At 42.7% G+C, this 27,294-nt stretch overlaps 1 protein-coding gene across 4 annotated transcripts in view; it reads left to right on the top strand.

Annotated features, from left to right (window-relative positions):
- Positions 1-27,294, top strand: part of PAK3 (p21 (RAC1) activated kinase 3) — a 278,956-nt gene that overhangs the window by 43,211 nt on the left and 208,451 nt on the right. For 2 of the 4 annotated variants that reach the window (XM_070067235.2, XM_089324114.1), the window contains exons 2-3: positions 2,928-3,023; positions 4,374-4,443. The gene's annotated coding sequence lies outside the window, so the exon portion shown is untranslated. The remainder of the gene's footprint in view (positions 1-2,927; positions 3,024-4,373; positions 4,444-27,294) is intronic. The other 2 variants (XM_089324121.1, XM_089324112.1) reach the window with 1 other exon arrangement.

The following is a 27,294-nucleotide window of genomic DNA, read 5'->3' as shown; positions in this document are numbered from 1 at the left end:
TCTGATCCATGATTAGTACTCATGTTAGCTGTCATCCTCATCACCATTACCAATTTTCATCTTACATTAAAGTCAGAGAGTAATAACATGGGCTTCAGAATCTGCGTAATTTTAGTTTTGTGACCTTGAGCTGGTCATATAACCTTCCTGTTTCTCAGTGCTCTGGTCTTTAACATGGGAATGAGAGTGGTGTCAACTGCAAAGGGCTATTGTGAGGATTAAATGAGTTAATTCATGTTATACGCATATCACTATGCCTGACACACGGTAAGCACTCATAGCCACTACAATTATGGCTAGTTGGGGATTAATATAATATGATAGCATACCAAAAAACTGGGGAAATTGAGTAAAATAGACAAAAATTATACCAAATCTTACTGATATAACTCCGAGTTATCATTATGAGATCCAGTTTTTAAACCAAAAAATTCTTTGAGATTAAATTGTAGAAAATGGCATGGATTTGAAATATGGGGACCTTTTATTAAACATTTGCTGAGCACTTACTCTGTGCTAGCCAATGGTCCAGAGACCAAGGTACAGTAGAAACAGGACAGGCATGATCCCTGCATGTAAGAATTTATAGCCCAGTAGAGAAATGAAATATAATAAAATAAAATGTAAAATATTGTTATATTAAATAAATGAGAAGACTATTCAGATGGAATAATAATAAGTTCTGAAATGGTCAGGGGTATGGGGAGAAGCCTGCATGACTTCTAATTTAAAAGAAGGTGGTCACATGAGACCTTACAGGGAAGGCCATCTTTGAGTCCAGGCCTGAATGAAGTGAGTAAGTGATCCATGTAGTTATCTCAGACAAGAGCAGTGCAGGCACAAAGAATAGCAAAAGCAAAGTACCCAAGTCAGGAGCATACCTGGCATTTAAGAAACCAACAAGAGGGACTGGCTTTGTGGTGCCATCCATAAAGCCCCCTTCTGGAGCCCTGGCATCCCTTATGGGCGCTGGTTTGTGTCCTGGCTCTTCTACTTCTGATCCAGCTCCCTGCCAATGGCTTGAGAAAAACAGGGGAAGATGGCCCAAGTACTTGGACTCCTGCCACCCAAGTAGGAGACCTGGATGAAGCTCCTGGCTTTGGCCTGGCCCAGCCCTGGCCATTGCGGCCATGTGGAGAGTGAACCAGTGGATGGAGGATCTCTTTGTCTCTTCCTCTTCCTCTCCCTCTTTAATGCTGACTTTCAAATAAATAAATACATATTTTTTAAAATAAACCATCAAAACAGCCCATGTCATGGGAATGTAGTAAACAAGTGGAAGAGAAATAGAATAGGAGAAACAGGATAGGAGAATACAGAGGTTACACGGGGCCAGCTTGTTTAGGGCTTTATAGGTCATTGTGATGACTGTCATTTACGGAGAGTGAGATGGAAAGCCAAAGAAGAGCTTGTCCAGGGATGGAAATGATCTGACTTACATCAACAATTTGTCCCTCCTTTAAGCAGTGAGTTCTACCCCATAGCTCCTTGATGATAATTAACAAGAGGCAGGAGCCCCAGCAGTTCCTGCAGAGTTGTCTCTACTGGGCTGTTGCCTGCAGGGTGATACAGAAAGGAAATGATAACAAGGACAATAGGGGGGAAGAGATGTAATCTCAGAGAGCTGGAAGGACTTCTGTTACTGTAACTCTGCCACTGGGCGTCTGTTCATCTAGCTTTGGCTCAACCTTCACTACCTTACCAGCTTGCTCAGTATCTTGCAGGACCTTTTCAAGGTCAGAAAGCCTTTTGAGAGGTTTACTGAAAATCTGCTTTCTTGCTACCACTGGGTGGCAGTAGTCCTAGTCCTGTTATCTGAGCAACCCAGAATAAGTGCCTGCTTTTGGTAGGCAAACACTTGAGATATTTTTTAAAAAAATTTTTATTAATATAAATAGAACAAATTTCATGTATTTAAAAGATACAATTCGAAGAATATAAGCATACTTCCATCCCTCCTCTTTCTTTTTTTTTTCCTTTTAATTTTTGCAATAACATACTTTCAATTTACTTTATAATCATGGGCTTAATGTTCCACTAAATATTGTGTTCAACAAGTGAAAAGTAGAAAGATCACTGTTCCACAGAAATATAGCCAAGGGATATAAATGATAATTTTTATAAAAGAATTTATTTATTTGAAAGTCAGAGTTATGGTGAGAGGGAGACAGAAAGAGGGAGAGAGCTTCATCTGCTGATTCACTCCCCAAATGGCCATCATGGCTGGGGCTGGGCCAGGCCAAATCCAGGAGCCAGGAGCTTCATGTAGATCTCCCACAGGGTAGCAGGGGCTCAAATACTTGGGTCATCTTCTGCTTTTCCCAGGCCATTAGCAAGAAGCTGGATTGGAAGTGGAACAGCCGGGACACAAACCAGCGCCCATATAGGATGCTGGCATTGTAAATGGCCCCTTTACCTGCTGGGCCACAATGGGGACCCATAAATGATAATCTTTTGAAGGCAGGTGAATACCCTACATATCCCCACAACATTTCTCCTTGTCAGGGCCCATGTCTCTGGCCCCTTCAAAAGCCACTGCTTTGTCAATCCCATGTTGTTCATGTGGAAGTGTTCCACTTCCTCAGTGATTCTTTTAAAGTGTGGTCTTTGGAATTGAACAGGAGCTTCCAGCAGGGAACAGTGGAGGAGGATCTAGAAATTGTACTTTGATTAATTCAACCTAAAATTGTGCTTTATTTTTAGGTGCTAAATAATTCAGCTAGATTAAACTGTCAGCTCAAATTACTTGTGTGGGTCAACTCAAACCCCCAGATATTTTTGGTTGGTTGGTTGGTTGACTGGTTAGTTAGTTTTATTGTGAGCTGCTGCTGAGCAATGCTTCCCCTATGATGGCCTCACAGAATATGTTTCAAAAATTTTAATTGAGAATTTTTTTACCTTATTTAAATTTTATCTTTTCATTTTAGCCCAGTATTCCAGTCCATCTGAGCTCATTTTGAATCTCCATTTTGTTGTTCAAAGTACTTCATATCACTGCCAGTTTTGGGTTATCATCAGACGTGGTAAGTACATTTTCTTGATCATCTAAATTATTAATAAAAATGATAACGCCTTATGTTCCTTCTCTGGAGACCTTTCTACTGGTTGCCACCTATGCTTTGAGTAAGATTCTATAATCAATTGCTAATCCATTTGACCATATTATAAATTATAAATGGTAATGTGTTATCTTCATTCATGAGAAAGTTATATTTGACAATTTCAAATACACTTCTGAATTCAAAATGTGTTGTTTTTACAAGAGAGAGAATGAATGAAAATGATACAAGATTGGAATTTTTTACTTTTGCAAAATGATAATTGTAGTATAGTTTTTTTTCAATTATAAAAGCTATATGGACTTGTTGCAAAGGTCAACAGCATATACAAGTATACAAATTAGGTATCAAAAGTCTCTTTGTAATTCTTTGTGTTGAATTCTGTGTACTAAGTGAATGCAATTAATGGCTTTGTGCGTATGTGGACACATATCTAGGAATTTGGTGTGATCATATTATAGAGACTGTTGTGTGACCTGATTTTTTAACCTACAATTTTTTGGAAACATTTTTTCCTTGTATAAACATGTAGTTCTACCTTATTCTTTGCAATAGCAATATAGTGTTCTTTTGTGTATATGTTCACAATTTCTGTCATCAATCCATACTGACAGACATAGGCAATTTTCTTGCTGTTATAAGCAATGTTACACACTGAACTTCCTTTGCTGGTCTGATGAGGGATGCTGGATGCCAGTTGTTGCCTTCTCTGAATTCTCTGTCCTTTTGTCCTTTGTGTATCTTGTTGTCAACACCCTAAATGTCTAAGGGCTGCTTCCATGGAAGAATGAAGAACTATTGAGAGAGCTGGCAACTTACTACTCATCAGTCTTTGAATTTGAAAATCTCTACTTTGTCCTGCCTTGGAGTGGAACTAAATAGTTGAGCTCCCATGGGCCTACATAGGACCTAAGTATCCCCAGATGAAGCTGTGTGAGACAGACAGTCATGATGGGAGACTGCAGCCCATGGCTGGCATAGGCAAGGTGATTAGAAATGAGAGGGAGAACTGCTTCGTCTCTGAGCCACTCTTCCCTGTTATAGACTTTCCACTATGACCAAGCAAGGCCACTTGCAAGGCCCTGTATAGGTTCCTCCTTTTTCACCTTCACATCATGACTCCTCCATAGGTTTTCTTCTGTGCACACATGCACATCTAAGAACAAGGTAAGGGCCATTTGCTCTGAATATCCAGAACACTTTAAGAGCAGAAACTTGGGAGTCAAATTTGAATATTACAGGCACACCTGCCTAGCTCTATGATCTTGGATAAGTCATTTATTTCTTTCTGGACCTGTTTATCCTTATCTATAGAATGAAGATATACCTATCTGAGTTATTTCAAAACAACTGTTTTGAATCCCTTGCTGATATTCAGAACTTGGTAAGTGTAAGCTGCTATTATTGTTATCATCATCATGGTTGATCATATTACCTACTGCATAGAAGATGAAATAAGAACTTAACGTAAAGCAAACAACACAGTGGTTGACATAAGCTGAGTGCCAAATAAATGATTGCAATTATTGATTGTATTTATATTTCTATTTGGATACTTACCTCATTTTCTCTGTGTTACTCTCTTTTTGTGTTCATCTCTTGATCCCCTCATCTAATTTATAACTCGCTCAACAGTATTCTCTGGCTCCCTACCCCTAGAAAGCACAGAAGAACTAGTGATAAGTAGTAGTGGAGCTGTTTAAAATTTAAGTGAGTGAATGCTGCCATCATTTTCTCTAAGCCCCTTTCTAATTGGATTGTTTACTAGTTAGTAAACAAGTTAGAAGGTACCTCTCCATTAACTGATCAACTGAACCTCATTCCTAGGGCAAATCATTGAAAGACATAGTCTAACACCTGAGCTACTGATCACAGAATTAACAATCTGTAGAGTCTTAGCATTGGAAAGGGGCTTTGCGTGTAAGTTTATGTGAGCAGAATGGATTTGCATACCACTCTTGGGCCTCTACTCTCTATACAGGAAAAGACAACATTAGGTTATCAAGCTCAATGCAGGCCACCATGAAGTCCAGCTTTTTTTTTTTTAATTTATTTTACAGGTAGAGTTACAGACAGTGAGAAAGAGAGACAGAGAGAAAGGTCTTCCTTCCGTTGGTTCACTCCCCAAATGGCTGCTGCAGGCGGTGCTGCGCCGATCTGAAGCCAGGAGCCAGGTGCTCCTTCCTGGTCTCCCATGCGGGTGCAGAGGCCCAAGCACTCGGGCCATCCTCCACTGCCTTCCCAGGCCACAGCGGAGAGCTAGACTGGAAGAGGAGCAACCGGGACTAGAACCCGGTGCCCCAGGTGGAGGATTAACCAAGTGAGCCACAGCACCGGCCCTGAAGTCCAGCTTTATGTCTTCACAGAGCAGTGAAAGCAATCTTAAGCAAACTGTTAATCATATCACACCATTGCCCTCCTCAAAACCCTCTACTGTCTGTTTTTCCCCATGTGGTATGGCTTTCAATTTATTTCCCATGGTCTAAAAGGCCATGCATAATCTGGCCTCCATGCATCACTGCAAATTCTTGTTTCAGTCTTCCCCTTGCATTCTCTGTACTACCTGTGTTGGTCTTCTGTGCTGAGGACAGGCCAAGCTTATTACTTCAGTGCTTTCACTCTTGTTCTGACCCTCTGCCAGGATTGGATCCCATCCTTATCCCAACTTTCTCACGCTCCTCTTTGTCTCTTGGATTTCCACTTAAATGATACCATCTCAGAAAATGATAGCAGGCCTTCCCTGTACACCCCATCTCAAGTAGGTTCCCATTCCCTCACCCAGACCCTTAGTCTCAAACTCATTAGTTTTCAGCCTCACTTCACACTGAGAATCACCAGATCACCTAGGGAACAATAAAAAGTAAAACAATGGCCAATCTCTTTCTAGACCAAGTAAATCAGAACTCCTGGCGGGGAAGCCCAGGCATCTGATGCTCCCTCAGATGATTTAATATGTATCCAAGGTTGGCAGCCTCAGTTCCACCTATAATGCTTCTTTATGTCCTTCTTGGCATGTATCACAAGCTGCAATTTTTCATCTATTTATTCTGTAAATTTTTATTGAGCCCCTACCATGTGCCAGACACCACTCAAAACATAGGGATTAAAATAGTGAACACAAGCAACACAAATCCTATTCTTTATGAAACTTCCATGCTAGTGGGGAAAGCAGACCATAAACAAGGTCAATAAAATACATAGAAATACATATGTAGTAGTACAGATTGAATGTTTGTCTCCCACCCAGCTTCTTATGTTGAAGCCCCAGTCCACGATATGATCATATTTGGAGGTGGTCTTTGAGAGATAATTGGGGTTACATGATGTCATGAGTGTGGGGCCTTAGTCAGAGGGGATTAGTCCTTTTATAAAAAGAGATACTGGAGAGCCTGCTTTCCCCACCTCTTTACTTGGAAAAGATGAGGTTAATGTGAGAATATATGGAACCCACCTATAAGGCAAGATAAGAGGCCTCAGAATGAAGCTTACTTTGCTGGCACCTTGATCTTGAACTTCTCAGCTCTCATAATTGTGAGAAATAAGTTTCTGTTGTTTAAACCACCAAGTCTGTGATAATTTGTTATGGCAGCCTCAGCTGACCAAGATATGTAGTGTGTTAGATCATAAACACTAAGAATAAAAAGAATGCTGAAAATGGAGATGTTTTATTGGGGGGGAGGGTAAGTTTTAGATATAGTGCTTTAGAAAGGTGAATCTTGGGTAAAACTGAAGGAAATGAGAGCACCAGCTCTGTAGCTATCTGGATATAGGGCAGAGATGTCCTGATCATACCTGGTATGTTTAAGGACCAGTAAGGGAAACATTGTGGCTAGATACTTGTACAACAAGGAGAAGAGTTGTGAGAGATAAATTCAGATACTAATGAAGGGCCAGGTAATTGGAGCTTTGAAGGTTACTGTTAGGGCTTTGGCTTTAACTGAGTATAACAAGGTATCATCATGCAGAGAGTAACATAATCTGTCTCAGATTTTAATAGGCTCACTGTATCTGCCATGTTGAGAGTATACTAAAAGGGGGAAAGGGTGCAAGCAGTAGAACTGGTTAGGAGGCTACTACAATAGCCTAGGTGGGAGACTATGGTGGTTTGGATAAGGGTGGTAGAAATGGCAGTGATATGAGAACCAGTGGTCAAAGTCTCTATTTTGGGAGCTGTTAAAAGTTCACAAAAATGGAATTAAAAGATGCATTTATTTCCATGTAAAAAAAAATGAAATCCATGCATATGTAGAAATTTCAGAAAGTGAATGAAAGTATGTATTATAAAAACCTAAGCATGGATTTCAAAAAAAATTTGTACCAAAATAAAAGTCTCTTTTAATTCCATTTTTCATGGGTTTTTGAAGTTCCCTCATAAGTGTGTGCAAGATTTTCTGAACAGACTATATGAAAGGACTATGGTAGGAGTAAGTTTTAAGATGAAATATCAACTTAGTTTTGACCTTGATAAATTTGAGGTACTGCTATAGTCTGTTTGTGCCCTCTGAAATTTTTTTTATACATTTTATTTATTTGAAAAGCAGAGCAACAGAGAAGGAGGAATGGATAAAGAGAGACAGAACTCATATTCGCTGGTTCACTTCCAAAATGCCTGAGAGTGAACTCCATCTGGGTCTCCCATGTGTGTGGCAGAGACACAAGCACTTGGACAAACTTCTATTGTCTTTCAGGCTTTACATTAGCAGGGAGCTGGATCATAAGTGGAGGTGGGACTTGATCCCAGGCACTCCAATATGGGATGCTGGCATTCCAAGTAGCAAATTAATCCACTGCATCACAATGTCCACTCCCACCCTCCTCTAAAAATTCTTATGTTGAAGTCCTAACAGCCAAGGTGATGGTTTAAGGGAGTAAGCTCCTTGGGAGGGGATTATGTCACAAGAATGGAATCCTAATCAATGATATTGTAGTCCTTATAAAAGAGTCTTGAGTGAGAGAGATCTTTATCTTTTCCACCACATGAGGACACAATAAGAAGGTGCCACCTATGAGAAAATGCGTTCTTACTAGATACCACCAGCACTTTGATCTTGGACTTCTCCAGAAATGTGAGAAAAATCCACAAATTTATGTTTCCTATAAGTGACCCAGTTTATGGTATATTTTTTATAGCAGGCCAAACAGACTATGTCAAGTGCCCATTAGACATCCAGCTGGAGAGATCAAGTTCAGAGCTGCATATACAAACTTGGAATTCATAGAAGTCTGGTCTGGTTATAGAACTTTAAGACCCATGAGACTACATGATAGCCTAGAGAGAAAGTTAAGGTAGGAAAGAGATGAGATCCAAGAACTGAGCTCTAAAGCACTCCAAAATCTAAAGGTTAGGCTGAAGATCAACAAAGGAGACTGGGAAGAAGCATCCAGAGAAGAAAGAAAGTCAATAGAATGTAGTTTCTGGAAGCCAAGAGTACCTTTCATGGCACCTAGAAAATAGTAGGAACTCAGTACGTGTTGTTGAATTGGGAATAATGGAAGGAAAATAGGAAAGAGGAAGGAAGGAAGGAAGGAAGGAAGGAAGGAAGGAAGGAAGGAGTGAGTCAGAGTTGAGCAAGAAATAATGTGAAGTAACAGGTGAATTAAGGGATGAGTGTTGTGACGCAGAAGTTTAGGTCACCTCTTGCAATGCTGGCATCCCATATCAGAGTGCTGATTCAAGCCCTAGCTATCCTGCTTCCAATCCAAGACCCTACTAATGCACCTGGGAAGGCAGCAGAAAATGCCCAAGTACTTGGGCTCCTGCCACCCATGTGGAAGTCCCAGATGGAGTCCTTGGCTCATGGCTTCAGCATGGTCCAGAACTGGCTGTTTCAGTCATTTTTGGAGTGAACCCAAGGATGGACAATATCTCTCTGTGTATCTCTCTCACCTCTCTATCACTCTGCCTGTCAAATAGATAGATAAACAAATCTTTAAAAAATTGAACAGGTTGGCCGGCGCCGCGACTCACTAGGCTAATCCTCCGCCTAGCGGCGCCGGCACACCGGGTTCTAGTCCCGGTCGGGGCGCCGGATTCTGTCCTGGTTGCCCCTCTTCCAGGCCAGCTCTCTGCTGTGGCCAGGGAGTGCAGTGGAGGATGGCCCAGGTGCTTGGGCCCTGCACCCCATGGGAGACCAGGAAAAGCACCTGGCTCCTGCCATCGGATCAGCGCGGTGCGCTGGCCGCAGCGCGCCGGCCGCGGCGGCCATTGGAGGGTGAACCAACGGCAAAAGGAAGACCTTTCTCTCTGTCTCTCTCTCTCACTGTCCACTCTGCCTTTCAAAAAAAAAAAATTGAACAGGTGAATTAAATAGCACCTTCCCTTTAATTCCAGTAATTTCTGTCACATGCTTAGCACACCAGACTTGCCCAGGCGGTCTGAGAATAGGTTGGCAGGGAACAACCCCCTTGGCCAAGAGGGCATGCTATGGCTCTGCAGTCAACTGTTCCAGGGAGCAGACAGGTTGCCGGACTGCAAATATCAGGTGTGGCCAGACAAAACAGTAGGACTCGTTAGTGCACCAAAAGAGAAAGCTCTTTGCATCATTACTCTTCTCTGAACATGTTGTCTGTGGTGCAGGGTGTGTGTGAGACACGTGCCACACTGGCATCCTAGCCAGCCCCTGCTTGCTGGAGGGTAGCTAAAACCTCATGTAACTCAGGCCAAGCAGCAGCTCAACCAAAGTTCAAGAAGAAGCAGCCCTGACCCATGCAGTTGACCAAAAGCCTTGGCACCTATCGCATCTCAGTTGCTGCATTGCACAATCCTCACACTGTGAGATGATGCCTTGGCTCAGTGAGGCTCCCCCACAGAGCCTATGACTCAGCTGTTGTTGGAAAGATGGCATGGCCCAGTGCCAGGCTGGCACATAGAAGGCACTCAGCAACTTTTGAATGAATGAACCCTTTGGGACTCAGGGAAGTGATGCAAGGTTAAGGAAATAGTGCTTCTTTTTCTGTGCCTTCCCTGTCATTTCACTGTATGCCCAGACATAGCTCTAAGCAAAGACACAGCCAGCAACAAGAGCACATCCTGGTTTGGAAGAAGAGACAGGGAAACACCCATAGTTTAGATGGCAGCAACCCCTGACCTACTTTTCCCATTACCTTCTCTTGTGCCCAGAGACTCTATCATTGTATCAGATCTTAGGAATTCAAAAGATTCACTTCAACCAGTATTGATCTAATACCTGATCTGGAACACATCCTGCGTATTTTCTCAATGTTACAATTATGGCATTGAAATACTACTACAAATTCTAGTAATTGCAGCTAACACATACTGAGTATCTACTGTGGGCTAAGCACTGGGCTAAGACTTTACATACATTGTCTGTTGTACTTCTCACCATAATGACCCATACAACCCATCTATGTGGCACGACTGTTACTGTCTCTGTTGAACAGAAGAGATTTGAATTAGAATGGGGAAGAATTGAGATTAAAGCTCAGTTCTGTCTCACAATAGAGTCACATTCTATATGGTTCCTATTTTAGTATCATGGTTCAAAGATGTAAATAAGACCATGACATTCCTCTGCTTAACAGCCTCCTGTGGCGTAGTAGGTAAAGTCACTGATTGTGATGGTGGTATCCCATATGGGTACCAGTGAGTCCTGACTGCTCCACTTTTTTATTTATTTATTTGAAAGTCAGAGTTACACAGAGAGAGAAGGAGAGAAAGAGAGAGAGAAGTCTTCCATCCGCTGGTTCACTCCCCAATTGGCCACAACAGCTGGGGCTGCGCTGATCCGATGGCAGGATCTTCCAGGTCTCCCACGCGCATGCAGGGGCCTAAAGATTTGAGCCATCTTCTACTGCTTTCTCAGGCCATAGAAAAGAGATGGATAGGAAGTGGAGCAGCCGGGACTCAAACCGGCACCCATATGGGATGCTGGCACTGCAGGCCCGGCTTTACCCACTATGTCACACCACCAGCCCCAACTGCTCCACTTCTGATACAGCTCCCTGCTAATGCACCTGAGAAAGCAGTGGAAGAAGGCCCAAGTCCTTGGGCCCCTGCATCCACATGGAGACCTGGAAGAAGCTCCTGACTCTTGGCTCTGGATCAGACCAGCTCCAGTTGTTGCAGCTAAGAGGGGAGTGAACCAGCAGATGGAAGATCTCTCTCTGTGTCTCTGCCTCTCTCCCTCTCTCTATGTAACTCTACCTTTTAAAGGAAAAGAAATAAATATTTAAAAAATAATAAAATCCAACTTTCTTTTTGGGCCATGAAGACTTGACCAAATCTGATTTGTGCTTACCTCTGTCTGTGTCACAAGCAGTGGCTTAATCTGCTGTGCCACAAGGCCAGCCCCAACAGCCATGTTTATATAAAATGGACGCTGCCCATGTTGTCAGTATACTCATTTCATGGAGACTTGTTAAGCTGTGAGGGTACTTCAAAAAGTTTGTGGAAAATGGTATTAAAAGCCAAGTTTATTTTGGTGTAAAGAATTTTCAAATCTATAGATAATTTTTTATGATATGCATTGCTATGAATTTTTGATGACCCCTTTTATGCATGGATTTCAAGATTTCTTGCAGCAAAATAAACTTATCTTGTGGTCTCATTTTGCATGAAGTTTTGGAAGTACTGTCATATCTTAGTGTTCTCTCCTTATTACTTGTAAGATCCTAGAAAGCTTACACCGTCCTTGGTCTTGTCCAGCACCAGCAACAATGTGATGTTCAGAAGCCAATCTAAGCGCAAATTCTCATTCTGCAACTGTTTGCATTGGAGAAAATGTACTATATGTCAAGGGCGATACAGAAACAGAGCACTGGACTAGAAAACCAATTATTTATATTGCACTCCAGTCCTTTCACTCATTAGCTAGGAGACCTTAGACACATACTTTCACTTTTCCAATCCTCTATTTCCTTATCAGTCACTGAAAATAGTTATTTCCCCCCAAGGCCTTGCTTTGAATATAGAATGAGATGATCTATTGGATAGAGTTCTGTGAAGTACATAAATTTGCATAACAGTAATGCTTATTGAGTGATTACTTTATTTCTGATACTGCTCTAAGCTCTTCATATGTATTGCTTCCATCTCTCTTCAGAAAAACCCTGTGGGATTGATATTAATAATATTTCCAATTTGCAAATGACAAAATTGAGACAAAGAGCAATTAAATGATTTATTCACCATTATCCAGCTGGTTCGTTGCAGAGCCAGGTTGTGAATCTAGGCAGTCTGATTTCAGAGCTATAGACTGAGTCACTTACTTCTATATGTAGGGTGCTGGGTTTTAGTGATGGTAGTGGTATTATTATTTTCAGAAGTTAAACAATTGTGCTGTCACATTGTCCAAATGTTATAATCCTTTCCCTTGTCACTGAGGCTCATGCTAATTAGGTTCCTTCACCAGCTACTGCTTTGCTTTTTGGTACAGAACCCTTCAACCTTACCTCAAAACCAAGATGTCCCCAATAAACTTGATATCCCATAAAGCACAACCTTTCCATTTCCAGAAAAGAGGATGGATTCCCAGTGGTCTGATTTCTTTGTGCCTTCACAAGTACGGAGCAGCTACTATGTGTCAGCTTTTGTTCTAGTCAACTGGGGATACAGAGGCGATCAAAACAAACACAAAAATAAACAAACCCTGCCCTCCATGGCGCTTCTGCAGGATTCTTACCCAAATGTACAACCTTACCTCACCCTGAGAAAGCATTAGCTCAACTCCAATTGAGGGAAATTCTACAAAATAATTGGCTTAGATGAGTCAAATTGTTAAGTCATGAAAGACAAACATTGAGGAACTGTCACAGATTAGAGAAAGGCAGAGACATGGCAACTAAATATCATATAAGAGCTGGAATTGGAACCTGAAACAGGAAAAATATATTAGTGGGAAAACTGGGGGAAAATTTGATTAAGATCTGTAAATTAGTTGATAGTATTATATCAATGTTAATGATCTGTTTTCAATAATCTTACTATTATTATATAAGGTGCTAACATTAGAGGAAGATGGGTGAAGGGTGCATGACAATTCTTTGTGCTGTGTTTATAATTTTCCTGTAATGTCTAGAATTATTTCAAACTAAAAAGTTACAAATATCCCCACCCTCTGGGGCTTATCTGCTGGGGAGAGGGCATGGGGAATAAGGGAGAGAGAGAGAATAAATAAAATGATCAGCAAATTATATAGTATACTAGAAAGCAAGCATACTATGGAGAAAAATAAAGTGGGAAAGGAAGATAAGGATGAGAAGAAAGGCAATTTTAAAATATAATATCGCAAAATGATCTTGGAGTTACTTATTTTCATTATGTCATCTAAGTATCTTTGTATTCACTCGTACAGTACAGGTTATTGCAATACTTCAGTTTCATCCAATTTTTATCTTCAACATTTGTTCTCCCTTGTAAATATATAAACATTAAATAAAAGTAAACATTCATTGAAAAAATAGGATGGTGATAGAAGGTCTTACTACGACAGCACTTGAACCAAGACTAAAGAATAGAGGGAGCAAGAGCCAGGGGGAGGAGTGCACCTATGGGAGGCAAATGCCAAGATCCTGGTCAGTTTCAGAAGAGCAGGAAGCCTGGAGTGGCTAGAGCAGAGTAAGCAAGGTCAGTTTGCCTCAGCCTGAGGCCATTAAGGTAATGGACAGACCCTGGCCAGCAGATGACAGATGCAGGAAGAAAAGGAAAGAGCAGGGAAGTGAAACGGCTGAAGTTCTCTATAATCCCTGTCCAATTTCTGGCCTATGGTAAATAGATCATTATTAAGCAACATAGCAAAATTCTGAATCTCCTGTGCTATATTCCTCTGCAAATACTGAATTATAATTAATGCTGAGTGGGGCACTGATACCACAGCCTGTGGCAGCGTCCTGATTTTGTGAAGTGTAAACCCAAGATAAATGTAATTGATGACATGAAGGAGTGTGCTGATTTTCTTTGGATTAATAAGTGGAGGTAATGAAAAATCTAAAACATCTTTCTGCTGGTTTGGCTTCTGTTTATTATCAGGAGTCCTCAAGTTATTCAAGGAGCCTCCTTGGGCCATTTGGTTCCTTACTTGTTTCATGTTATGGAGGATGCAATCTCCCCTGTTTTTTATTAATTTATTTATATGAAAGGCAGAGGTACAGAGAGAGAGAGAGAGAGAGAGAGAGAGAGCACAGCCAGAGAGAGATAGAGAGACTCTTCCATCCATCGGTTCACTCCCCAGATAGCCTCAATGGCTAGGGCTGGGCCAGGTTACCAAGAGCCAGGAGCTTCATCTGGGTCACCCCGACAGGTAGCAGGAGCCCAAGGACTTTCCCAGACCATTAGCAGGGGGCTGAATTAGAAGTGGAGCAGTTGGAACTCAAACTGGTGCCCATATGGCATGCTGGCATCGAAGGCAGCTGCCTTACCAGCTATGCCACGGTGATGGCCCTCCCCCAGTTTTGAAACGACAGTAACCATTTTGCTTCAGGCTCTCTGGTAGATGCCTTGCATGCATTATTTCATTTGCTCCTCACAAACAACTCCATCAAATAAGTACTGTTACTCTTCCCATTGTAAAGTTGAGACAAGTGAGGCTCAGGTACCTCTAAGAACATACACATGGTTACTCAGTAATAGATGAGAACCAGGATCATATGCAAGAGATTGGTTCTAGGATTCTGTATCTTTACTTCTATGCTAAAGTGTCTTTGAAATGGGGCACACTAGACCCACACGCCAGAAAATGCAGATTTGGGTTTCCAAAAAGGAAAGTATCAATTTGCTTTTTGGGCTTCACATACTAGGATGGCTGCAGAGAGAAACACCCAGGCAAATAAGGTATCTCCAACTTGGAGACGTGGTGGGCAGAAGTGGGCACTTGGATGCTTGAGGAGGTGTCGAGGGGACACCTGGCATCCCAACTTCAAAAACTAGGCTAGGGACAAGAACAATAGCCCAGCTTTGATTTCTAGAAATTCCCAGAGTAGCAATCACCAACTCCACCTCTCCTTGTGCCTGTGAGAAGACTAGAGGCCCAGAGCAGTCCTGAGACTGGCTCAGAGTTGCACCGCTCTCTAGAGGCTGCAGCTACATAGAACCCTGGTCTTCAGGTTGCCAGGTTAGCATTCATCCTCCTGTCCCCCCATCACTGGCCCCTGAGATCCAGCAGGCTGGCAATCAGAGAGAAGGCATATACTTTTGAGTTAAGCCGTTGTCTGGAACAGCAGTACTCAATGTGTCCCAGGGGCATGTCACATCAACATCATCTGGGAACCTGCTAAAAGTGCTCTTGTCCTGAGCTTACGGAGGCTACAACCCAGTGATGTGTGCTTAACCAAGCACTCCAAAGTGATTCTCATGCATGCTCCTGTTTGAAAACCACTAATCTAGACTGACAAGCAAGGGGCTCGGTGCTGCAGACATCAGTATGCATGTAGATCATGCAAAAAGGATGGTCTTCCTAGGGAAGGAATGGGGAAAGGACTGCAGCTCTTTAGCCACACCTGCGGAGCAGTGTCACCATCAAACACAGCGACAGTGATAGATAGACGTGCAGAGATGTGAGGGAGGTGTAGCCAGGTCTTGTTAATGTGCACCTGCATCAGAGATAATGTAGTTTGGCCGGCGCAGCAGTTCCCGCAGAGATGTGTCATCAAGAAAATTGTCACTCAGGATCATAGCACCTCCAAGTTGGAAGGGAGCTTTGATATTATCTACCCCAGGGCCCACTCTCTGATAATGCATCCCTACCTGGCAGTCTTGGCATGAGCATTACAGGGCCAAAGTGCTAATGAGCTGGGTTTTCTGTAAGATGGGGTAGAGGTGGGTAGGAAGAGGAAATATATGGACAGGTAACTACAACAATAAAAAATGTATAAGTAGTATAAATGCTGGAACCAATGCTGTGAGAATGGGGAGATGAAAGGAAAGAATTTTAGCTGTAGGAGGTCAGGGGAGGCTTCGTGGAGCAGGTGTCATTTGAGCTGGGCAAAATTTTAGTAAGCAGAGATGGTGAAGTAGGAAGGAGAGTTGTTGTCAAAGAAGAAAATATGAACACAAATTTGGAGAAGTGAAAACGCAAAACAAATTGCACAGAACTATTTGTTGGGATTTTGGTACCCGTTATCCAATAGTCCCCTCCCGTTTTAGTCTCTAGTAAGTACTAGTGTATGTTCAGATCAACTTTTCTTTGCTTTTCACACCTGAGAGGGAACCCTACAATGCTGTGCAATGACTGTAGTTCAAAATAGCCTATTATATGTTTTATGAAGAACTAGAAGAGGGGGGAATCAAAGGCTCCTAACAACATGTACCCTATAGAATACTATACAGCATTAAAAAACAATGAAATACGGTCATTTGCAACAAATTGGAGGAATCTGGAAAACATCATGCTGAGTGAAATAAGCCAGTCCCAAAGGGACAAATACCACATGTTTTCCCTGATTGGTGACAACTAACCGAGCACCAAAAAGGAAACCTGTTGAAGTGAAATGGAAACTATGAGAAACAGTGACTTGATCAACCCTTGTCCTGACTGTTGATGTACAACTTAATACTTTATCCCTTTTAGTATTTTTTTGTTCTACTTAATACTATTGGTTGAACTCTGTAATTAACACACAATTATTCTTAGGTGTTTAAATTTAACTGAAATGTGATCTCTGTTAAATATAAGAGTGGGAATAAGAGAGGGAGAAGATGTACAATTTGGGACAAGCTCAAGCTGACTTGTCCCAAATGATTCTCATGCATTGGAATCCAGGGGATTCCAATTCAATCCCATCAAGGTGGCATGTACCAATGCCATCTCACCAGTCCAAGTGATCAATTTCTGTTCACAATTGATCATACTGATAGGACTAAGAGTCAAAGGGATCACATAAACAAGACTAGTGTCTGCTAATACTAACTGATAGAATAAAAAAGGGAGAGAACAATCCAACATGGGAAGGGGGATACACAGCAGACTCATAGAATGCAGATGCCCTAAACAGCACTCTGGCCTCAGAATCAGCCCTTAAAGCATTCAGAACTGGCTGAAGAGTCCATGAGAGTATTATAGGCATGGAAAGCCAAGACACTCTGGCAAAAACAAACAAAAAAACAAACAAAACAAAACAAAACAAAACACCTAAATGAAAGATATCTGCGAGTGAGATCCCAGTAGAAAGAACAGGCCATCAAAGACGGAGGTACCTTTCTCTGAAGGGAGGAGAGAACTTCCACTTTGACTATGACCTTGTCAAAATAAGATCAGAGTCGGCGAGCTCAGAAGGCTTCCATAGCCTTAGCAACTCATGACAAGAGCCTAGGGTATACAAAGTGACTGGGAAATCCAGAATCTTTTGCACACTATATTGGATCCTGAACTATTACTGAACTATTCAGTAAGATTTTAATGTATTTATTTTCTGTGTGTGTGTTTGTATTTCTAAATAAACTCTGCTGGGCTACTTAACATTAAAAAAAAAAGAGAGAGCCTAGGGAGATTACTGACGCCATAAACAAGAGTGTCAATTTGTTAAGTCAACAACAGGAGTCACTGTGCACTTACTCCTCATGTAGGAGCTCTGTCCTTAATGTGTTGTTCAATGTGATTTAATGCTATAACTAGTACTCAAAGAGTATTTTACACTTTATGTTCTGTGTGGGTGCAAACTGTTGAGATCTTTACTTACTATATAATAAATTGATCTTCTGTATATAAAGATAATTGAAAATGAATCTTGGCCGGCGCCACGGCTCACTAGGCTAATCCTCTGCCTGGCGGCGCTGGCACACCGGGTTCTAGTCCCGGTCGGGGTGCCGGATTCTGTCCCAGTTGCCCCTCTTCCAGGCCAGCTCTCTGCTGTGGCCAGGGAGTGCAGTGGAGGATGGCCCAAGTCCTTGGGCCCTGCACCCCATGGGAGACCAGGATAAGTGCCTGGCTCCTGCCATCGGATTGGCGCGGTGCGCCGGCTGCAGCGCGCTGGCCGTGGCGGCCATTGGAGGGTGAACCAACGGCAAAGGAAGACCTTTCTCTCTGTCTCTCTCTCTCACTGTCCACTCTGCCTGTAAAAAAATTAAAAAAAAAGAAAGAAAATGAATCTTGATGTGAATGGAATGGGAGAGGGAGCAGGAGATGGGAGGGTTGCGGGTGGGAGGGAAGTTATGGGGGGGAAGCCATTGTAATCCATAAGATGTACTTTGTAAGTTTATATTTATTAAATAAAAGTTAAAAAAAAAAAACAAAAAAAGGTTCCCAACATAAAGAAATGATAAGGAGATGAAATGCTAATGACTCTGGTCTGATAAGCCCACATTGTATAACTGGAATGAAATATCACTTGGTACCCCAGAAATATGTCCAATTATTATATGTGAGGAAAAAGGTTTCATTAGTGCTTAAGGAAATGGTAATACTAACTACTCTGATTTGATCATTGCACATTTTATACATGTGTTGAAGTGTCATACTGTACCCCATAAAAATGTACAGTAAAAATTTTTTAAAGAATTCTAAGCCCGACTCAAGTAACTGTGAAATTAGATTAATTGCATTTGAAGGAAGTCTCTTTAATGGAAGGTGTTTTATGAATAATTCTATATTAAAATTACTCAAAAGGAAAAAAAAGTACAAGCAGGTGAGGTTACAAGAAGAGACTATGAATTGAGACTGCTCAGCTTTCAGTGCTGATTCTACAACTTACTGGCTGCCTGAGTTTGAGCAAGTCTTGGCCTCTGCTTTCCTATCTTTGAAATGAGAATAACCTACCATGCCAGGTTGTGGGAAAGATTAAGTGGGATAATGATAGGAGCTAGCCAAGCCAGTGTTTGGCACATTACAAGCACTATAGAACATTTTGACTACTTTCATATATAACAGCAAATAAGATGGTTTGCCTAGAGCCCTGGGAGTTGGACTGGGAGTAGTGGAAGTAATCTTTGATACTGGGTTATGGACTAGGGGCTGAATGCCAAACTAAACATGTGTAGCTCTTATTCTGAAGGCAGGGGATACATGTGTTTGGAGGATGGATAGGAGCTGAGTGATGGGAGGAGAGTGGGAGAATTGAGAAGCCACTGGATCTTACCTTTGGCAGTGGCAAAAGAACTGAAAAGGAGGGGACAGGTTAACAAGGAGAATAATTGGTTATGTGTATGTGTGAACTCCACCACCACATATAAGCCTTGAGTTCAGAGCCTGAAATGTATGCACATGTGGCTATCAAATAACTGGAGGATGGAAATTAACATTTTGAAAGAAGAGTAGTTAATTTATTATGGTTCTAATGTGAAATACAATCCTTTGTTAGGTTGAGCTAAGTTGTGTGAAATATCATAGTCTATGAAAACATTTCTCAGTGCTGGCCTTTTTGTTGCAAAAAATGGGGATATGTACAATTCATATACACTTGATAAATTTAAACACATACTGTCTTACTGGCATGGACCAAAATCTGCAATAACACAGGGAGTCTTCCAATGAAAGAGATGATTAGGGATGGTATTAGCAGTACACACTGGGTCCTAATTAAGGTGTTTTTTTATGTTGTATAGGAAAACAAGTGCCCTCCATTTGAAGTTTGGGGATAACTAGAATATTCTTTAGTTGCTAATCAGGACAAATACAATTCAAAATGTTCCCAAGTCCTGGGCCAGAGGGAATGATCTCATTTGGCACATTATTGAATTTCTGTGAAGAGCAAAGACACTAACCACTCACAAAGATTTTGTCATTGACTAACTGCAAAGATGCATCTGTTAAAGCCAGCCATCTGAGTAGGCTCGTTCTCTTGAATATTAAAGAATATCAATATATACTAAAAGCAAGTGGATTTGTCAGGCATTTTCAAAACAACTTTGAAGCCAAATAATCCCTCCTCTGTTTTACCTTTCTTCCATAAGATAGTCACAAGCATACAAACCTGGACTCAAACTCGTCTACCAGACAATTTTCAAAGAAAGCTGACATTCTTTGGTGGCAGTGAAACAGGTGTTTGGGCAGGAGGGGGTGCAGAGGGTGATGGCAGCAATGTTGGTTCAATGCTGGGGAAATAGTTCTGCACCCAACAGGCTGAATATTGTGGATTTTTCATCAGCTCCCTCTCATACATGCCAGGTTTCCCCTTCATCTGCCAGTGGATGGAAACAACACAGATACCTTGAAGCAGTTAGACTGATCGGGTAGACTGACCCGGATTCTTTCAGGAAATGCAAAAGCTTGCTGGCTCATGGGATTAGCCGGATGGTGTTTCAGTCGCTTCCCATCTGTACATTTACCTTCGTGTCAAGTGCAGCCCCTGCTTGCTGCACCTGCTCACCTCAGCAGCTTGCTTTCCAAGCCAAGATCATTTGAGATGTTATGAGAAAGCAATTGTTCAACGCTAGAGAAACTTTGTGGAAAAGCCCATAGAAAAACTTGGCCCTTACCGTAATTGATTTGCTGGTATTCTTTCCCCACCATCTGGCCTTGATCTGCAATTCTAGGTGATGCAGCCAACTTGTTAGGCTTAGCTTTGTGGAGAACACAACATAGAGCATATCCCATTTTCAAGGCTGCACTTTTAAAAAGAAGAGAGTCTGTGCTGAGCTGCTGCAGGGTACATAGCAGGAGGAAGAAATGAATACTTTGAGTTTCCATTAGAGAGGTGGCATCAGAAGACAGTGAACAGAGGCCCAGGAAACCTCAGAGGGAGTTTGTGATGTCAGAACTCACACCCAAGGAGACATGGGATCAAGACAAAGTACATTTGGGACTTACCCCACCTAGAAGACTTCCTACCCCTGTGATCCACAGGGTTCATAGCATGGCACTTCTCAGTCCTGGCCGCTCTCTCTTGGAGAGCTTTAGAAAGATGCATGCACAGTCGTTTCCCTCAGAGAGTCTGTCTCAGTTGGTATGGGGTGAGGGCCACAGCATTGCTGCCCTTAATTATTTTTTATTTTTTATTTTGTGAAAGGCACACACACACATACACAGAGAGAGAGAGAGAGAGAGAGAGAGAGGATCTTCTATCTGGATTCACTCCCCAAATGGTTACAACAGCTAGAGCTGGACAAGGGCAAAGCCAGGAGCCAGGGAATCCATCCAGGCCTTTTACAAGGACTGCAGGGACTCACATACTTGAGCCGTTACCTGCTGCCTTGCAGGGTATGTATTGGCAGGAAACTGGAATCATAAGTGGAGCTGGGGGGGCCGACACTGTGGCACAGCCCATAAAGCTGCTACCTGCAATGCTGCCATTCAGATGGGTGCCGGTTCATATCCTGGCTGTTCCACTTCCAATCCAGCTCCCTGCTCATGGCCTGGGAAAAACAATGGAAGTTGGCCCAAGTACTTGGGCCTCTGCCACCTGCAAGGGAGACCTGAATGAAGCCCCTGGCTCCTGGCTTTGGGCTGGCCCAACCCTGGCCTTTGCTGCCATCTGAAGAATAAGCTAGCTGATGGAAGATCTTTCACTCTGTATTTGTCTCTCCCTCTTTCTCTGTAACTCTGACTTTCAAATAAATAAATAAATTAAAAAAAATAAAAAAGAAGTGGAGCTGGGACTTGACACTACTCTGACACCACACTTGATACTCTGATATGGGATATGGGCCTCCCAAGTGGAGTCCATGCTTACCCTAGCACCTTTTAAAAAAATTATTTATTTATTTATTTGAGAGGTAGAGTTATAGAAAGAGAGAGCGAGAGACAGAGAGAAAGGTCTTCCATCTGCTGGTTCACTCTCCAAGTGGCCCCAATGTCCGGAGCTGTGCCAATGCAAAGCCAGGAGCCAGAAGCTTCTTCCAGGTCTCCCACACAGGCGCAGGGGTCCAAGCTTAGCCCACTATGCCACAGTGTCAGCCTCACCCCAGTACCTTTTAAAGAGCCCCGAATAGAAAACAACATTGCCATAAAGGATATCATTAAGACAGTTAGCCATATTTGAATATGAAATCTCTATTAGACAATTTTCTTGTACAAGTGTTAAAATTTCTGAACTTGGTAACTAGACTGTGATTACATATAAGGATATTTTCCTTCTTAGGAAAACACATGATAAAGTATTTAGGGATGAAGTACACATAATGAACCCAAAGGACTTATGGGGAAAAACAGAAATGTAGAAAGCATGGAATAAAGTTGATGTGGTAAAAAGCTAACCTTTGATGAGTCTGGGTGAAAGGTATGCAGGAGTTCTTTGTACTATTCTTAGAATTATCTATTGGTTGAAAATTATTTCCAAATATGAATTATTTTTTATAAAGCAGTTTCCTAAATTAAATGATGCACAAGGAAACCAGAGAATCAGTAAAACAAGGGAATGGGACCTGCTATTGATAGGTGAGAGTGAAAAGGCTCCCAAGCCACTGTCCTCTACCAGTGCTTCTTCCTCTCTAAGGTTCATGCAGAACTCCTGGAGATCTGGTTAAAACTCAGTTTCTCATCAGAAAGCAAAGGGGGGCTTCAGCTTATGCATTTCTTATGGATACCCTAGGGATGCCTGTGGCACTAATCCATGGACCACCCTTGGAGTAGCAAAGTTCTTGGACTGGATTACGCTATCATAAATCTGTCAGGAAACAAGGGTTTGGGAACTGCCTACTCAGGGTTCAGCATTGTAAAAGAAATTCTCTAAGGGAAGAAGGGTGGGTATCCAGAGCTCCCTGGTTGGCAGCCCATCATCTGGACCTCTTAACTACAGAAACTTCCTGGGAGCCATGTGATCTGGCCCTCTGAGAGTATAAACCAAGGCTTGCAGCAACAGGAAGAGGGTATAAAGTGGTCTCTCAAAACCAAGTCCATGCTACAAGTCACAGGGAAGGTTCAGCCCTTCCCAGTGGGTGGTGGTTGGAGCCCAGCTGAGGCTATTACAGAGAGCAACTTAATCTTAATGAAGTTTCAGAGTTCAGGATGCCTGGGCTCAGCTGCCTTCTTTAGGTGAGGACACATTTATTAAAAATAGAATGTCAACGATTCCCATTTTTGCTGGCTGTAGCGTTCTTCAAATTGGTTGCATCTGCTGTAAGTGGAGTCAAGCTATCTCTCCCCTGGTGGAAACATGTGGGGAACAGCCTCTGCCTCCATCAGAATTTTTCAGGCCATGCTCTCCCCTTTTCCCCCTTTCCCTTCTGCATGCAGGCTGTGGTTGTGTTTTCTATACACAGAACTAGAGGCTAGCTTGTTATTTATATCTTCCTTGTTTACATTCAAATCAGGCCAAGTAACATGGATGCACAGGCACCAGAGGTGGCTGGGTTTTACTGAGCATGCAGCCTCAGGGAAAGGTTCCAGAAGCCAAATGAGAAAGAGTCCTGGAGTGGGTCAACCGTGAGTTTTCATCTTAGCTTTGCCGCTTAATGGATGTGTGAATTTGGGCAAGTGATTTAATATCTCTGAGCTGTAGGTTCCTTGTGTATAGAAATGATGTCAGTGATAGTACTAAATCCATAAAGTTGTATTAGGTGAGATAAGGTGCACAGCAAGTGCTCAGTAAATGTAAGTAAATGTAATTATTGAGTTTCTTCTGTGGATAAACAAAGAATAGTTGGAATCTGGTCTACCCATACTTGCTACTCATGTAACTTTGGATGAATTATGTTGCTTGAGCTTTCTGAGCCTCAATTCCCTTGCTCTATTTTTTTAAAAGACATTTATTTTTATTTGAAATGTAGAGTTATAGAGAGAGGGAGTGGAGAGAGAGAGAGAGACAGAGAGAGAGAGAGATCTTATATCCACTGGTTCACTCCCCAAAGGGTCCTGTTGTGGTCAGGCAGTAGTGGGCCAGGCTGAAGCCAGGAACCAGGAACTTCTTCTAGGTTTCCCCATATAGGTAGCAGAGGCCCGAGGACTTGGGCTATCTTCTGCTGCTTTCCCAGGCGCATTAGCAGGGTGCTGGATCAGAAATGGAACAGCAGGTGCCCATATGGATGCCAACTGCAGGTAGTGACTTAACCTGCTGTGTCACAGCACTAGCCCCTCCATTCCCTTACTCTTAAAGTAGGCTGGTACTAGTATGTATGCCGCAGGATTGTGTGTTTTGGGCACATACAACAAGCAGGCTGATTCAACTTGAATTGTCATAATTGTTGCATTTGTTATTATTATCAGTTCTCTGACCTCCTTCTGTATGAGATTTATTACTAACATAATCATTTACAGGGTCTTCCAGCAGACCCTCCCCAATCTGCACTGTCATTGCCTTAAGGGGAGAAACCAAATTCTTTGTTTGCTTCTGACATCTCCGTGGCTCCTGGCAGAGAGTGGGTGTTCAGTACAGCACAGTGCTACAATCAGAGCCATCCGTGTCTTCACTCCCTGGGTTCTTGACTCGCCTGGTGACTTTACAGCAACTCTTGGCACTTTTCTCACTCACTGTTCCCTCATATGGGTGTGATCAAAGCTCCTGCTTCTGGGATCTGCTGTGAGGATGCAAGTTGGACACATAGTGGGGTCTTCCAAAGGACTGTTATTATCAGTGTTAGTATTTGAGAAAGGTCCTGTAGTCAAGGATCACAGGAGCTGCTCTGAGAAATCACACACACAAACATACACACACACGGACACACACATGCACACATACACACATGTGAGTGGGCAGGTTATAGGAGGGATATAAACAGGTATTCATTGCCTATGAGGGGCTTGTAGGAACCCAGGCCAGGGCCAGAGTCTAGATAAAATTCTCTTTGGAACCATGGTACTCTGAGCCCCAGGGATTTTTTTCATATTGAAGAAAAATTTATGTAACAGAAAATTGACCATAGCAAAATATGTAATTCGGAGGCATTTATTGAATTCATAATATTGTGGAACCAGGGCCCCTGTTGTGAACCACGGTTCAAACTGATTACTCCTTTATGCTGGCTGTATCCAGGAGGAGGTAGGACTCATTCACTTCTGACACCCCCTCCCGCCACTGTTCCCTACCTCTCTCTAGCCCTACCTTGTTCTTCTCTCCCTGTTTTTCTAGTTGAGATCTCTCTCTCCCTCTCCCACCCATCTCCCTGCTCTTTGGGGGCAAAGACATACTGTCTCTGATTGGCAAAAATGTTTTGTGAGAATAAGGATATTGACCCACTGGAAAGATGCCAGCCCCACAGGATGGCACTAGCAGAGTGCAGGTCAACACTGACCAAACCACTTCTTGCCACAATGGGGTCGGCTTGGAACACCTGAAAGCAGGCACAGCACAGTGTCAAATGGCCATTATTGCTTAGTCTTCTGGTGCTCCCAGGGCCAGCAGAAAATCTGAAAGTGTCACAGCCCCATTAAGGCCTCACAGTGTCACAATCCTATTTGTTATCACATCTTCCATCTCTGGCCAGCTTCTTTTTATGAGTAATTTTGCTCTATGTTAAGGATCTATTGCAAAATGAACTTGGCAAGCTCCATGGCCTCACAGAGATCTTATTTTATAGTTCTACCTGTGGTGAGAGCCACATTCTAACTATTTTAAAATATTAATAGTTTACATGTGCTGAATTCTTCCTGTGTGCTAAATGCATTATATAAGTTATCTCATTTCAGAAATGGTTACAGGCAAATGTTTGATGCGGCAGTTAAGATGTAGTTTGGGATGCTGTGTTCCATATAAGAGTGTCTGGGTTTGAGTCTAAGCATCACTCCCAATTACAACTTCCTGCTGTTGCACACTGTGGGAGGTAGCAGGTGGTGGCACAAGTACTTTTGTACCTCCTATCCACTTGAATTGAGTTCCTAGCTCCTGGCTTTAGCCTGGCCCAACCCTGGCCACTTCAGCCATTTGGGAAGTGAGCCAGCAGATAGGAGATACCTCTCTCTCACACAAAGTAAATTATTTAATAATTAAAGAGAATCCTTTTAATGCTCTAGGAGTCAGGCATTGTTAATATCTAGTTTTTTAGATGAGGAAACCGGGACACAGAGCTGACGACTGACTTGTCATCTCTTGTCCAGGGCCACATAATAAGCAAGTGATAAAAACTATGTTTTATGTAACCGAGCAATACTGTGTTCTCATAATCTCATTATGGATAATTAACAGTACAGAAAAAAATGTGCAGCAAGCACAGACAGTAGCTTCCTTCACTCGCTATCTGTACTTCAGTCCTGGCTCAAGAACTTCTTAGCTTTGTGACCTTGAACAAGTCATCCAGCACCTCTGAAATTGTCTTTTAATCTCTACCAGAGTACTTCAAAAAGTTCACAAATAAGTGCAATTAAAAGATTGGCCGGCGCTGCAGCTCACTAAGCTAATCCTCTGCCTGCGGCGCCTGCACACCGGGTTCTAGTCCCGGTTGGGGTGCCGGTTCTGTCCCAGCTGCCCCTCTTCCAGTCCAGCTCTCTGCTGTGGCCCGGGAAGGCGGTGGAGGATGGCCCAAGTGCTTGGGCCCTGCACCCCATGGGAGACCAGGAGAAGCACCTGGCTCCTGGCTTTGGATCAGCACAGCGCGCCAGCCGTAGCGGCCATTTTGGGGGGGTGAACCAATGGGAGGAAGACCTTTTAAAATTTTTTAAAAAAAGATAAATTTATTTGGGTGCCAAAATTTTGAAATCTGTGAGTATTTTTCTTTCATAGTACATATTTTTCATGAACTTTTGGAAGATTCTCCTCATAATTGGGGCCATTCTCTTGTCTGCTTATCTCTGAGATTTATGAATATAGTATATAAATACATGGGTGTGGGGAGCAACTGGGAGCAACTCGGACTAGACTAAGTTACTGGAATTAAGACTTATTCTATGCATCTGCTCTCCCACAATATGGCGCTGGGAGAAGAGGAAACAGCTTCTACACAGCTGCCTCCAGTTCAACCAATAAACAGCAGGACCTGCTCCTGATTGGAGGAGAGCAGCGTACTCGGCGTGTGGGTAGCAGAGTTGGAATTGGTGGAAGAGGACTATAAAGGAGGAGAGAGACAACATGCACCAGGAACATCTATCTGAAGGAACACCTGAGCAGCCCCCGAGAGAGCCGGCCGGTGGTGTGCCGCTCCCCTGCGGAAGTGGGGAAAGTGGCAGGGGGCCCGCCCCTCCACGGAGGTGGAGGGACGGTAGCCAACCCGGGAAGAACCAGCAGCAAACCCAGGGAGGGCCGAGTAGACAAAAGAACAGCGCAGGGTCCTGTGTCGTTCCTCCACGAAGACGGGGAGCGACACATGGGAAGCTTTTGTACAATGGAAAGTGTTATGCCAATGTCAGGAACTCTTATCACAAACAATGACTTCCTGGGGTTTTGTGAGAGCCACCCAGCCACACTGTGGGGAACTAGAGCTCCTTAAGTGGTCTTTCATAACCCCGGGAAACTGCCAACTGTCCTGACTACAGCAAAC

The sequence above is a fragment of the Oryctolagus cuniculus genome, chromosome X, assembly GCF_051225735.1.
Source record: "Oryctolagus cuniculus isolate XC-2025 breed Fujian yellow rabbit chromosome X, ASM5122573v1, whole genome shotgun sequence".
NCBI lineage: Eukaryota > Metazoa > Chordata > Mammalia > Lagomorpha > Leporidae > Oryctolagus > Oryctolagus cuniculus.
This window is presented reverse-complemented; position numbering and strand designations above follow the sequence as displayed.